The sequence below is a fragment of the Somniosus microcephalus genome, chromosome 6 (assembly GCF_052327205.1).
Source record: "Somniosus microcephalus isolate GS21.2 chromosome 6, FLI_Smic_1.0, whole genome shotgun sequence".
Classification (NCBI taxonomy): domain Eukaryota; kingdom Metazoa; phylum Chordata; class Chondrichthyes; order Squaliformes; family Somniosidae; genus Somniosus; species Somniosus microcephalus.
In genome coordinates, this window is record NC_140992.1 from 119,072,788 (window position 1) to 119,082,212 (window position 9,425).

At 47.5% G+C, this 9,425-nt stretch overlaps 1 pseudogene; it reads right to left on the reverse strand.

Moving 5' to 3' along the window:
• Positions 1-4,926: 4,926 nt before the first annotated feature.
• On the reverse strand, positions 4,927-5,292 carry LOC147116041 (large ribosomal subunit protein eL36 pseudogene; annotated as a pseudogene).
• Positions 5,293-9,425: the final 4,133 nt, after the last annotated feature.

Below are 9,425 nucleotides of genomic sequence, written 5' to 3' on the forward strand. Positions count from 1 at the left end.
GGCTGCAGCTCTCTGAAGCAGCTGGCAGATGTCTGCAACCACCTCCCTTCGGAATCGCAGCCTCCTAACACACATCGTGGCAGACATGGTCAGATAGGAGGTCTGCTGGCGGTATACCCTGCGTGGGTAAGGCCTCAGTTGGCGACGCCTGTTGCCCCCTCTGCGTCTATCACACAGAAACACAGAAACCCCACAGTGCAGATAGAGGCCATTTCGGCCCATCGAGCCTGCACCGACACATATCCCACCCAATCCCCGTAACACCTACATATCCCACCCTATCCCCGTAACCCCACATATTTAATCCCCCTAACACTAAGGGTCAATTTATCATAGCCAATCAACCTAACCCGCACATCTTTGGAGTGTGGGAGGAAACCGGGGCACCTGGAGGAAACCCACGCAAACACGGGGAGGATGTGCAAACTCCACACAGACAGTCGCCCAAGGCCGGATTCAAACCCGGGTCCCTGGCGCTGTGAGGCAACAGTGCTAACCACTATGCCACCGTGCTGCCCTTAGCGTCTAGCCAGGGCTGCCACTCTCTCACGGCGTCTGTAAGCCCTTCTGGCATAAGGCTGAAATTCAGCGTTTCCACCCAATGCAGCCCCCATTATATGCTGGCAAACACTGAGCTCTGAATGAGGGCAAAAATAATTGGTAAGCTCTGGCCTGAGCCAAAAATACCTGTCCAAGTGTTGGTCCAAACCAGTAAACTCTCCTCCTTGGTCTCTGTCCAAAAAACCGTTGCACAAGAGTGAATGCTGCAAAATGGCTGGCCTTTATACTGCTGGGTAAGTGCCCTTTAATTAGCGCTCCCCGCGGCCTGGCTGGCCTGTGTACCGTTCCACTTCACAGTCGCTCGGGCCGCCCGGCGCACAATGGGTCGGCGCGAGTGAAGTTCCGGTTTGGGGCGCACAAAGGGCGTTGCACTATTAAATGACGTCATGATCTGCGCGCGCAGCAGGACGTGCGCTAAGACTTTGCGCTGGCACTAAATGTGTCCTGAAGTTGGGGAGAGGCGCAGATCGCGCTGCGCCCGGGCAATAAGCGCCTAGCGCTCGAGATCTACTCCTCCTAAGGCGCTAACGGCTGGCGCGCCCAACTGAATTTCTAGGCCCCAGTCTTCAAAGCATTTGGTGTCCCTGTCTCAAATGCAGGTGGGTGTTTCATATTTTCTGCTTTCATTTTAGAGTAAAAGTGCTCACAACGCCAGAGAACATGCACTGACAGTCGGTGGTGGTGTCACGCTAAGGGATTTAACCGAGCATGAGGAAAGGGTCCAGCAGCTGTTTGGATTTACTAGCGATTGCCCCTCGGCTGATTTTGAATCAGAGATTGGTACACCTGGACGTGAGTTGCGCTGGCCAGCTATATGTTTAAAAATGTTAGGTGTGTGTTGAATATCTGTGATGTGGCAGATCATGCTTTACCTTTGCAAATGTTTACTGTTTCCTTTCCACAGTTGGACAGCATACCTCTCACACACGGTATGAGCAGTGCGTTGAGTCTGCTGCCGCAGAGGGCATTGGGGAAGGGGTTGCTGATGCAGTGGGAGCAGTAAGTGAGGTGGTGGAGGAGCAGGAGCAACTTGTGCTATATCAGCTATTGCAAGAGGAGTGTATGGACCATGCGTTGCTGCACAGTATCTCACCATCTCCTGGCCCCTCTGGCTCTGTGCGAGGCACTGATGACTGTAGCCCCACAGACAGACACCAGCTTGATACTGCAGTGCAGGTGGGAGGAGCAGAAAGAGATTTACTAGAACAGCACTTACAAGCTGAGGTGCAACAGATTGAAGGTTTCATTCAATTGATGTGTTCTCTTACTGAGAAGGATGTTGATTTTAGAGCAGGGAATCGATAATCTTGGCATTACACTTAATCAGATAGCATTGCAGTTGGTGTCGCTTAATGAGAATCTCATTTGACTATTTAATTCGCATGAACCACATTCTGCTGCCATTACTTTGACTCCCGCAGAAGCGCCCTTACCTGCTCCCAGTGCAAAAACAGTGTGGGCCCAGGAGCCAGCTGGTCCGCCAGTCATGATGCAAGCAAACGTTGACTTGCAGCAGCAGCAACCCTTTCATGAGGCAATTGCTGAAGGGCAAGAGATGGCACACAGGGGCCTTTCAAGTGGCAGCAGAGGGCTCCAGTCACGGGGAGGGAGAAGGCGCAGGAGACGTTAGGGTGTCACCTTTTGCGCAATGCACCTCCTTTGACCCTCAGGCACAGATGCGAGGGGGCAAATCGTTCAATTGTTTAATTTTTCATTTTATTTACATGTTATATGTTGTCTTTGCTTTTTTCATTGAAATGTATATTTGTGACTGAAAGGATATGTAACCTTTTCGTTTAAAAAGTACAGCCTGTAGTCACTTTGAAAAAAATTTCAACTTTGATTTTATCAAAAATATTTTTACAACTGTTTGAAATTTAGAAAATAGCTAGTTTCCATCTTGAATGTCTTTATTGCACTAAGAAACAAAAAAAAGTTACTTTAAACTGTTTACAAAGTTTTTTCCAAACTATTTATGTTTGCAAATGTTTGAAAAGTTGAAAATAGCTAGTTAACATCTTGAATGTCTTAATGCGCTAAGAAACAAAAAAAAGTTACTTTATACTGTTTACAAAGTTTTTTCCAAACTATTTATGTTTGCGAATGTTTGAAAAGTTGAAAATAACTAGTTAACATCTTGAATGTCTTAATTGCACTAAGAAACCAAAAAAAGTCACTTTAAACTGTTTACAAATTTTTTTCTGAACTATTCATGTTTACGAATCTTTGAAAAGTAGAAAATAGCTAGTTAATATTTAAAAGTTATAAACTATCTACATCAAAACTGAACCTGAAAAGTCTTTGATGCTGCAATAAAAGTTCACTGTTTCACTTTAAATTGTGTCTGCTCCTTTCTTTGCCTTGCTGGGGGAGGGGTAGGTACAAGGCAACACTACCTCGTGAAGGTGTTGGCTACTAGCAGTTCCCGAGCAGCCTTACTTTCGGCAGCACTTGGCTCCTCCCCATCAGGCCTGGCCACAGGCACATTGGCATCGCTTATATCCTCCATTTCAGCAGGGAGCTCTTCTGCAGTGTTAAGGTCAGTCCTTCCTGCAGGGCAAAGTTATGCAAAGCACAACAGGCCATCACAATCCTTGCCACTTTCTGGCGAGAATACTGCAAGGTTCCCCCTGACCTATCCAGGCACCGGAAGCGTGATTTCAGAACTCCGATTGTCCTCTCCACCACTTGATGTGTGGACACGTGTGCCTGGTTGTATCTCTCCTGAGCCTCATTATTGGTCTTGCGGTAGGGAGTCATCAGCCATGGTCTTAGTGGGTAGCCCTTGTCGCCCAATATCCATGCGGATCCTGGAGGCAACTTGCTGAGGGCATCATATAAGTTCGAGTTACGGAGGACGAAGGAGTCATGATTACTTCCCCGGTGCACTGCATTCACGTTTAGGATCCTGAGGTGCGCATCACATACTATCATTACATTCAATGAATGATACCCCTTCCTGTTGATGTATGTCACAGGTGCATCCACTGGTGCATTCAATGCAATATGGGTTCCATCGACGGCCCCAATCACTTTGGGGAATCCAGCAATGCGATGAAATGCAAGGGCCATCTCCTTTTGATGTCGAGTGGACAAGTCAAACTTAATGAACTCTGAAAGCCTGCGGAAAATGGCATCTGTGACCTGGTGAATGCAGACCCTCGCAGCATTCTTGGAGATGTTGCTTATGTCACCGGTGCCTGCTTGAAATGATCCACTTGCAAAGAAGTTCAATGCTGTGGTTACCTTCATGTTCACTGACAAGGCAGTGCAGCTCTTCGAGCGTGTTTGAAGGTCCTCCTTCAACATGTCACATAATCGGCCGATTGCCACTTTACTGAAGAGCAGCCTCCTCACACACAACTCCTCCGACAACATCTCAAATGATCGCCTCTCCCTGTAAACTCTCTGGGGTGGGTAGTAGTTCCTTCTGATCAGGAGACGGTTATGGTTCCTCACTCTTCTATGTTGTTCCCTGGCGTTTCGAATTCTCTGAAGCAAAATCGCTCAGAGCATGAGGGCACCATTTATAGAGGGCATGTTTCTCACTCAGGCTTCCTCTTTACACAGACATCCTTGTAAGGAAAAAATGGAAAGAGTTGTTAAAGTAATTTTAATAAAGTGAGTGGCTAGAAAATCACCTCGGGCTATGGCAGGAAACATGCGTTATCGGCTTGGGAACACGTCATACCCGCCTGATGAATATCACAGCCGGAGATGATTTTCCAATAACTGACATTATCTGAAAGTCATACATACATACATTCATACACGTACTGAAAAGAATATATACATACATACACATACTTAAAGGAATATATACAGACATACATACTTACTTAAAAGAATATATATTACTGATGAAAAGTTTCTTTTTTTTTAATTTTGTAAATGTTAAATTATTCATTTTTAAACAGTCATTTTCACATTTAATAAAAAAAATCTAATTCAATTAGGCCTTGCACACAGCAAGAGTTGCTCCTTATCACTACAGTACTCAAAACCCGTTCTTAAAAAAATTTAAAGTTGGAAACTTACCTCAGACTTTCTTAAAATAACTTTGCTCCCTTTCACAATTAAAAATGTTCTGTTTAGTAGCCCCACTGCTGAAAGATTTCTTCCTCCTGATCGTTACGGAGCTTCTGCCAGGGCTTAATTCATCTATTATTTTATTATATACTAGCTGGAGTGCCCGGCAGTGCCGAGGGTTTTTTGAGGGCATGTTGTTATGAAAAGTAGAAATAATTTTTATCTATATATGTATAAAAGGATCAGTCCGTCTGTTTGATCAATTGCATTCCCCTCTATTTGCACACTGGATTATTAGCTGTTACTCTCCCATGTCTAATTTTTTTATTTTTTTATTTTTTTAACTTTGAAATAACTTTAATTGTAGCAAATTTGTACAGATTAATCTTTCTTTGCAGCTGCCTTTCTCATTGCTGCCAGCACATTGCTGAGTTCTTCTCTCTTCCTCTTGGCACGGATGTGGGTACCAACTCGCTTTTTGATGAATTTGAGTGCACGCTTGTCTTTAGAGACCTTCAGCAATTCCATTGCACGCCTTTCATAGGGGGCAAAACCACATACCTCACGGATCAGATCTCTGACAAACTTGTTGTGCTTGGTCAGGTGCCCTCTTGTGTGGCACTGCCTTGGGCTGGTCTCATTCTTGGTGACGGGGTGTGTCGCCTGCTGCGCGCGCACCCTGTGCCTGTCCCGTGTGTGCATGATGTCCCTTCCAGCCTTTACCGTCACCCCGGGTGACGCCAGCTTCCGCTTGGCTCCGTCCCGCCCCGCCAGCCTTTACCAAGATTGCGGCGATGGTTCCACTCGGCTCCGCCCCGCCCTGCCAGCCTTTAACAAGATGGCGGCGATCGTGGGCCGCTGGTTTGGAATCGGGCCCAGTGGGATGGGCGGTGCCTAGCTCAGGCGTGGCTGGCGAGGAGAGGCTGAGGCTTCGAGGCCTGAGGCCTGCAGGCAGCTCATCCACCGCCGAGGGGGGGAAAGTCCGAGGCCCCAGCGCGCGGCCGCAAACGGAGCCGAGCCCCGGGACCGGGCCGAGGGGGGGAAAGCCCGAGTCCCCGGCGCGCGGCTGCAAACAGAAAAAGAGCTTACCTATAGGGTTCAGCTGGGGATCCGTTATCTTAAAATGCCTCATAAAACATTAAACGCAAACTTAGTGTATCATGCACTCCTTTGCAAATGGATTTTTTTTTCTTTTAAAACCAACCTTTTTTTTGCTGGAAATCTATATTTCATATCATTTAATCCCCATCTGCATCGTTTCTAGCATTGCCTCCAGTGGTTAATGTGTCAATACTAATGAATCAACAATTTCCTCACCTCCATTACCATTTTTTTAGCTTGAGGCCTGGCAGGTGTTTGATGGCTGCCGCTCAGCTCCCGCTCCCGCACTAATGGCAGTTTGAAGGATTAGGCCCCGCCCACCCTGTCGGATTGGTCAACCATCACGTCACTCAATGCAAATGAGCGGTAGGATTGGTCAACCGCTAATGAGCGGATTTTTGAACTTTTTTGTATACTGTCCAAACAATTTTTGTCTGACCAAAAAGTAAATATGCCTATGAGACTCCCCTAATCATAAGCTTTCTTTTGATATAACATATGTGTAGGTACGCTCTATAACTTTTGAGTGTATAGCGGACAGACAGACAAACAGACAGACAGACATACAGACAGACAGACATACAGACAGACAGGCAAACAGATGGACGGATCCTTTTATATATATACTAGCTGGAGTGCCCGATGGTGCCAAGGGAACTCAAGAACCCTGTGCCATGTTTATAAAACTGTTTATGAGACTGTCGGGATTGAAGAACTCTTCCTAAACACCCAGGAGGTGGTTCTTTAACTTCGTTTTTTGTTAATGGAGATTGCCAGTAGCCATATACTCCAGGTTTTATAGTTTTCCTTCTATGTCACTTTGGAGGTAGCAAGCAGAAGTATAATTGTGCAATGTTATCATTGAGATCTTGACAACTTGCAGGATTTGGCGGGAATCACGTGCCTGCAACAGGGTGATGCCACCCATCAGCCTATTGCAGCCTCTCAGATCTTGAAGAGTTCTGTTGAGTGCTTCAAGTGCCCTCTTGTGGGCCTTTGTACACTCATCCCACACAATGAGTTTAGACTTTTGAAGCAGCTGAGCAGCACCAGTTCCTTTGCTAATGTAACACACCAGGTGTTGTTGTCTTGTCAGATCCAGAGGGAGAGCAAAGGTTGAGTGGGCAGTGCGACCTCCTTGGAGAAGAGTTGCAGCGATTCCTGATGAGGCAACATTGAATCTTTGATTAAGCAAAGAGAAAATCATAAACAAAAAGGGGAAAAATACTTTTAAGGCAGTGAAATTACTTTGTGGGATATTCGTGTACAAACAATTCGTGAGTTTGAGGAATTAGCCTATTTATTTTAAATGGGCTAAGGCATAATTTCAGGTCCCAAAGATTTACCCAGAGACCACATGCAGTATTTAATAATAAATTCCCAATGACTGAGAATTGGTGTTATTTTTCACCTTTCTCTTTAGTTAAATTTCAGATTAACCGTGCTGGTGTGTGTTAAAGTATATTATCTGCTTTATAACATGCTGTACAGAATAACACTGCATCTTACCTGAAAGCATTCACCTTTCTACTTGAGTGGGCAGTGCGACCTCCTTGGAGAAGAGTTGCAGCGATTCCTGATGAGGCAACAGCCAGTGCAATGAATCCCTTAGAGCGAAGCATGCCACGTATCAAATGATGGTCATCTTGCCAATGATGACTGTGGGGTCGGCTTCATAATTGATGGTGGGTGTATAGGAGAAGGCTGCTCCGAGCCAATGATTCCAAATGTCAGCTCTGGCAATGGCGCTGCGTCTATTGTCGGCCTGGCGACGTGCCTGAGTCTGGTCAGGAGTCGCTGAGGCTCTGTTGTGGGTATGTCTCGCCTGGTCAACAGTTTGACGTGACTGACTGTGGTCAGGAGTCTCTGAGGCTCTGGCTTGGGTATGTCTCGCCTGGTCAACAGCTTGACGTGCCTGAGTCTGGTCAGGAGTCTCTGAGGCTCTGGCTTGGGTATGTCTCGCCTGGTCAACAGCTTGACATGCCTGAGTCTGGTCAGGAGTCTCTGAGGCTCTGGCTTGGGAATGTTTCACCTGGTCAACAGCTTGACGTGCCTGAGTCTGGTCAGGAGTCTCTGAGGCTCTGGCTTGGGTATGTCTCGCCTGGTCAACAGCTTGACATGCCTGAGTCTGGTCAGGAGTCTCTGAGGCTCTGGCTTGGGAATGTTTCACCTGGTCAACAGCTTGACGTGACTGAGTGTGGTCAGGAGTGTCTGAGGCTCTGGCTTGGGTATGTCTCACCTGGTCAACAGCTTGACGTGCCTGAGTCTGGTCAGGAGTCTCTGAGGCTCTGCCTTGGACATGTCTTGCCTGGTCAGCAGCTTGACGTGCATGAGTCTGGTCAGGAGTCTCTGAGGTTCTGGCAGTTGTAATTCTTGCTCTGTTGTCAGCTTGGCGTCCCTCAGATTGTTCAGGAGTCTCAGCTGATCTAGCAGAAGCATTTCTGTCCTGGTTAGCTTGAAGGCGAGCCTGTCTCTGCTCCTCAGTTGCAGCAGCTCTCTCAGCCTTTTTTCAGGATGCACCAGAAGTGCTGCGTCCAAGTCTGCTACGTTTTCTTGAGGGCATGCTGTTATGAAAAAAGAAAAAATAATTTTTATATATATATAAATGAGTCTGTCTGTCTGTCTGTGTGGGAAGGAGAGAGAGAGAGAGAGGGAAAGAGAGAGAGAGAGGGAAAGAGAGAAAGGGAAGGAGAGAGAGAGAGAGGGAAGGAGAGAGAGAGAGGGAAGGAGAGAGAGGGAAGCAGAGAGAGAGAGGGAAGGAGAGAGAGAGAGAGGGAAGGAGAGAGGAACAGAGAGGGAAGAAGAGAGAGACAGAGAGAGAGAGGGATGGAGAGAGAGAGAGAGGGAGAGAGGGAAGGAGAGAGAGAGAGAGGGGAGGAGAGAGAGGGAGAGAGAGAGAGGGAGAGGGAAGGAGAGAGAGAGAGAGAGAGGGAAGGAGAGAGAGACAGAAAGAGAGAGGGAAGGAGAGAGAGACAGAGAGAGAGGGACTGAGAGAGAGAGAGGGAAGGAGAGTGAGACAGACAGGGAAGGAGAGAGAACAGAGAGGGAAGGAGAGAGAGACAGAGAGGGAAGGAGAGAGAGACAGAGAGAGAGAGACAGAGAGCGAGAGGGAAGGAGAGAGAGGGAAGGAGAGAGAGGAAAGGAGACAGAGAGACAGAGAGAGAGAGGGATGGAGAGAGAGAGAGAGAGAGGAAAGGAGAGAGAGACAGAGAGAGAGAGGGAAGGAGAGAGAGAGAGAGAGGGAAGGAGAGAGAGACAGAGAGAGAGAGGGAAGGAGAGAGTGAGAGAGGGAAGGAGAGAGAGAGAGAGAGAGGGAAAGAGAGAGAGAGCGAGAGGGAAGGAGTGAGAGAGAGAGGGAAGGAGACAGAGAGAGGGGGAAGGAGACAGAGAGAGAGGGAAGGAAAGAGAGAGAGAGAGAGGGGGAAGTAGAGAGTGAGGAAAGGAGATAGAGAAGAGAGGAAGACACCCCGGGGAAGGGGCTGGACTCAGAGCCCAGCGGGTGATGAAGGTCGGCCACCATTTTGTGAGGTCGGCGGGCAGTTTGAATCGCGGCGGACGAAGGAAGGAAGGAAGGAAGAAGGCGAGATTGTGGGTTTAAAATTTTTAAAAGAGGATCCAGAGAGAGGAGATGTAGGTGAAACCAGAGGTTCTCATCGCTCGGGCTGTGTGTGTGTTGTGTGAGGAGATGGAGGCTCTCCGCAGACCCGCCGGACACCATCTGAGGTGAGTCTCTC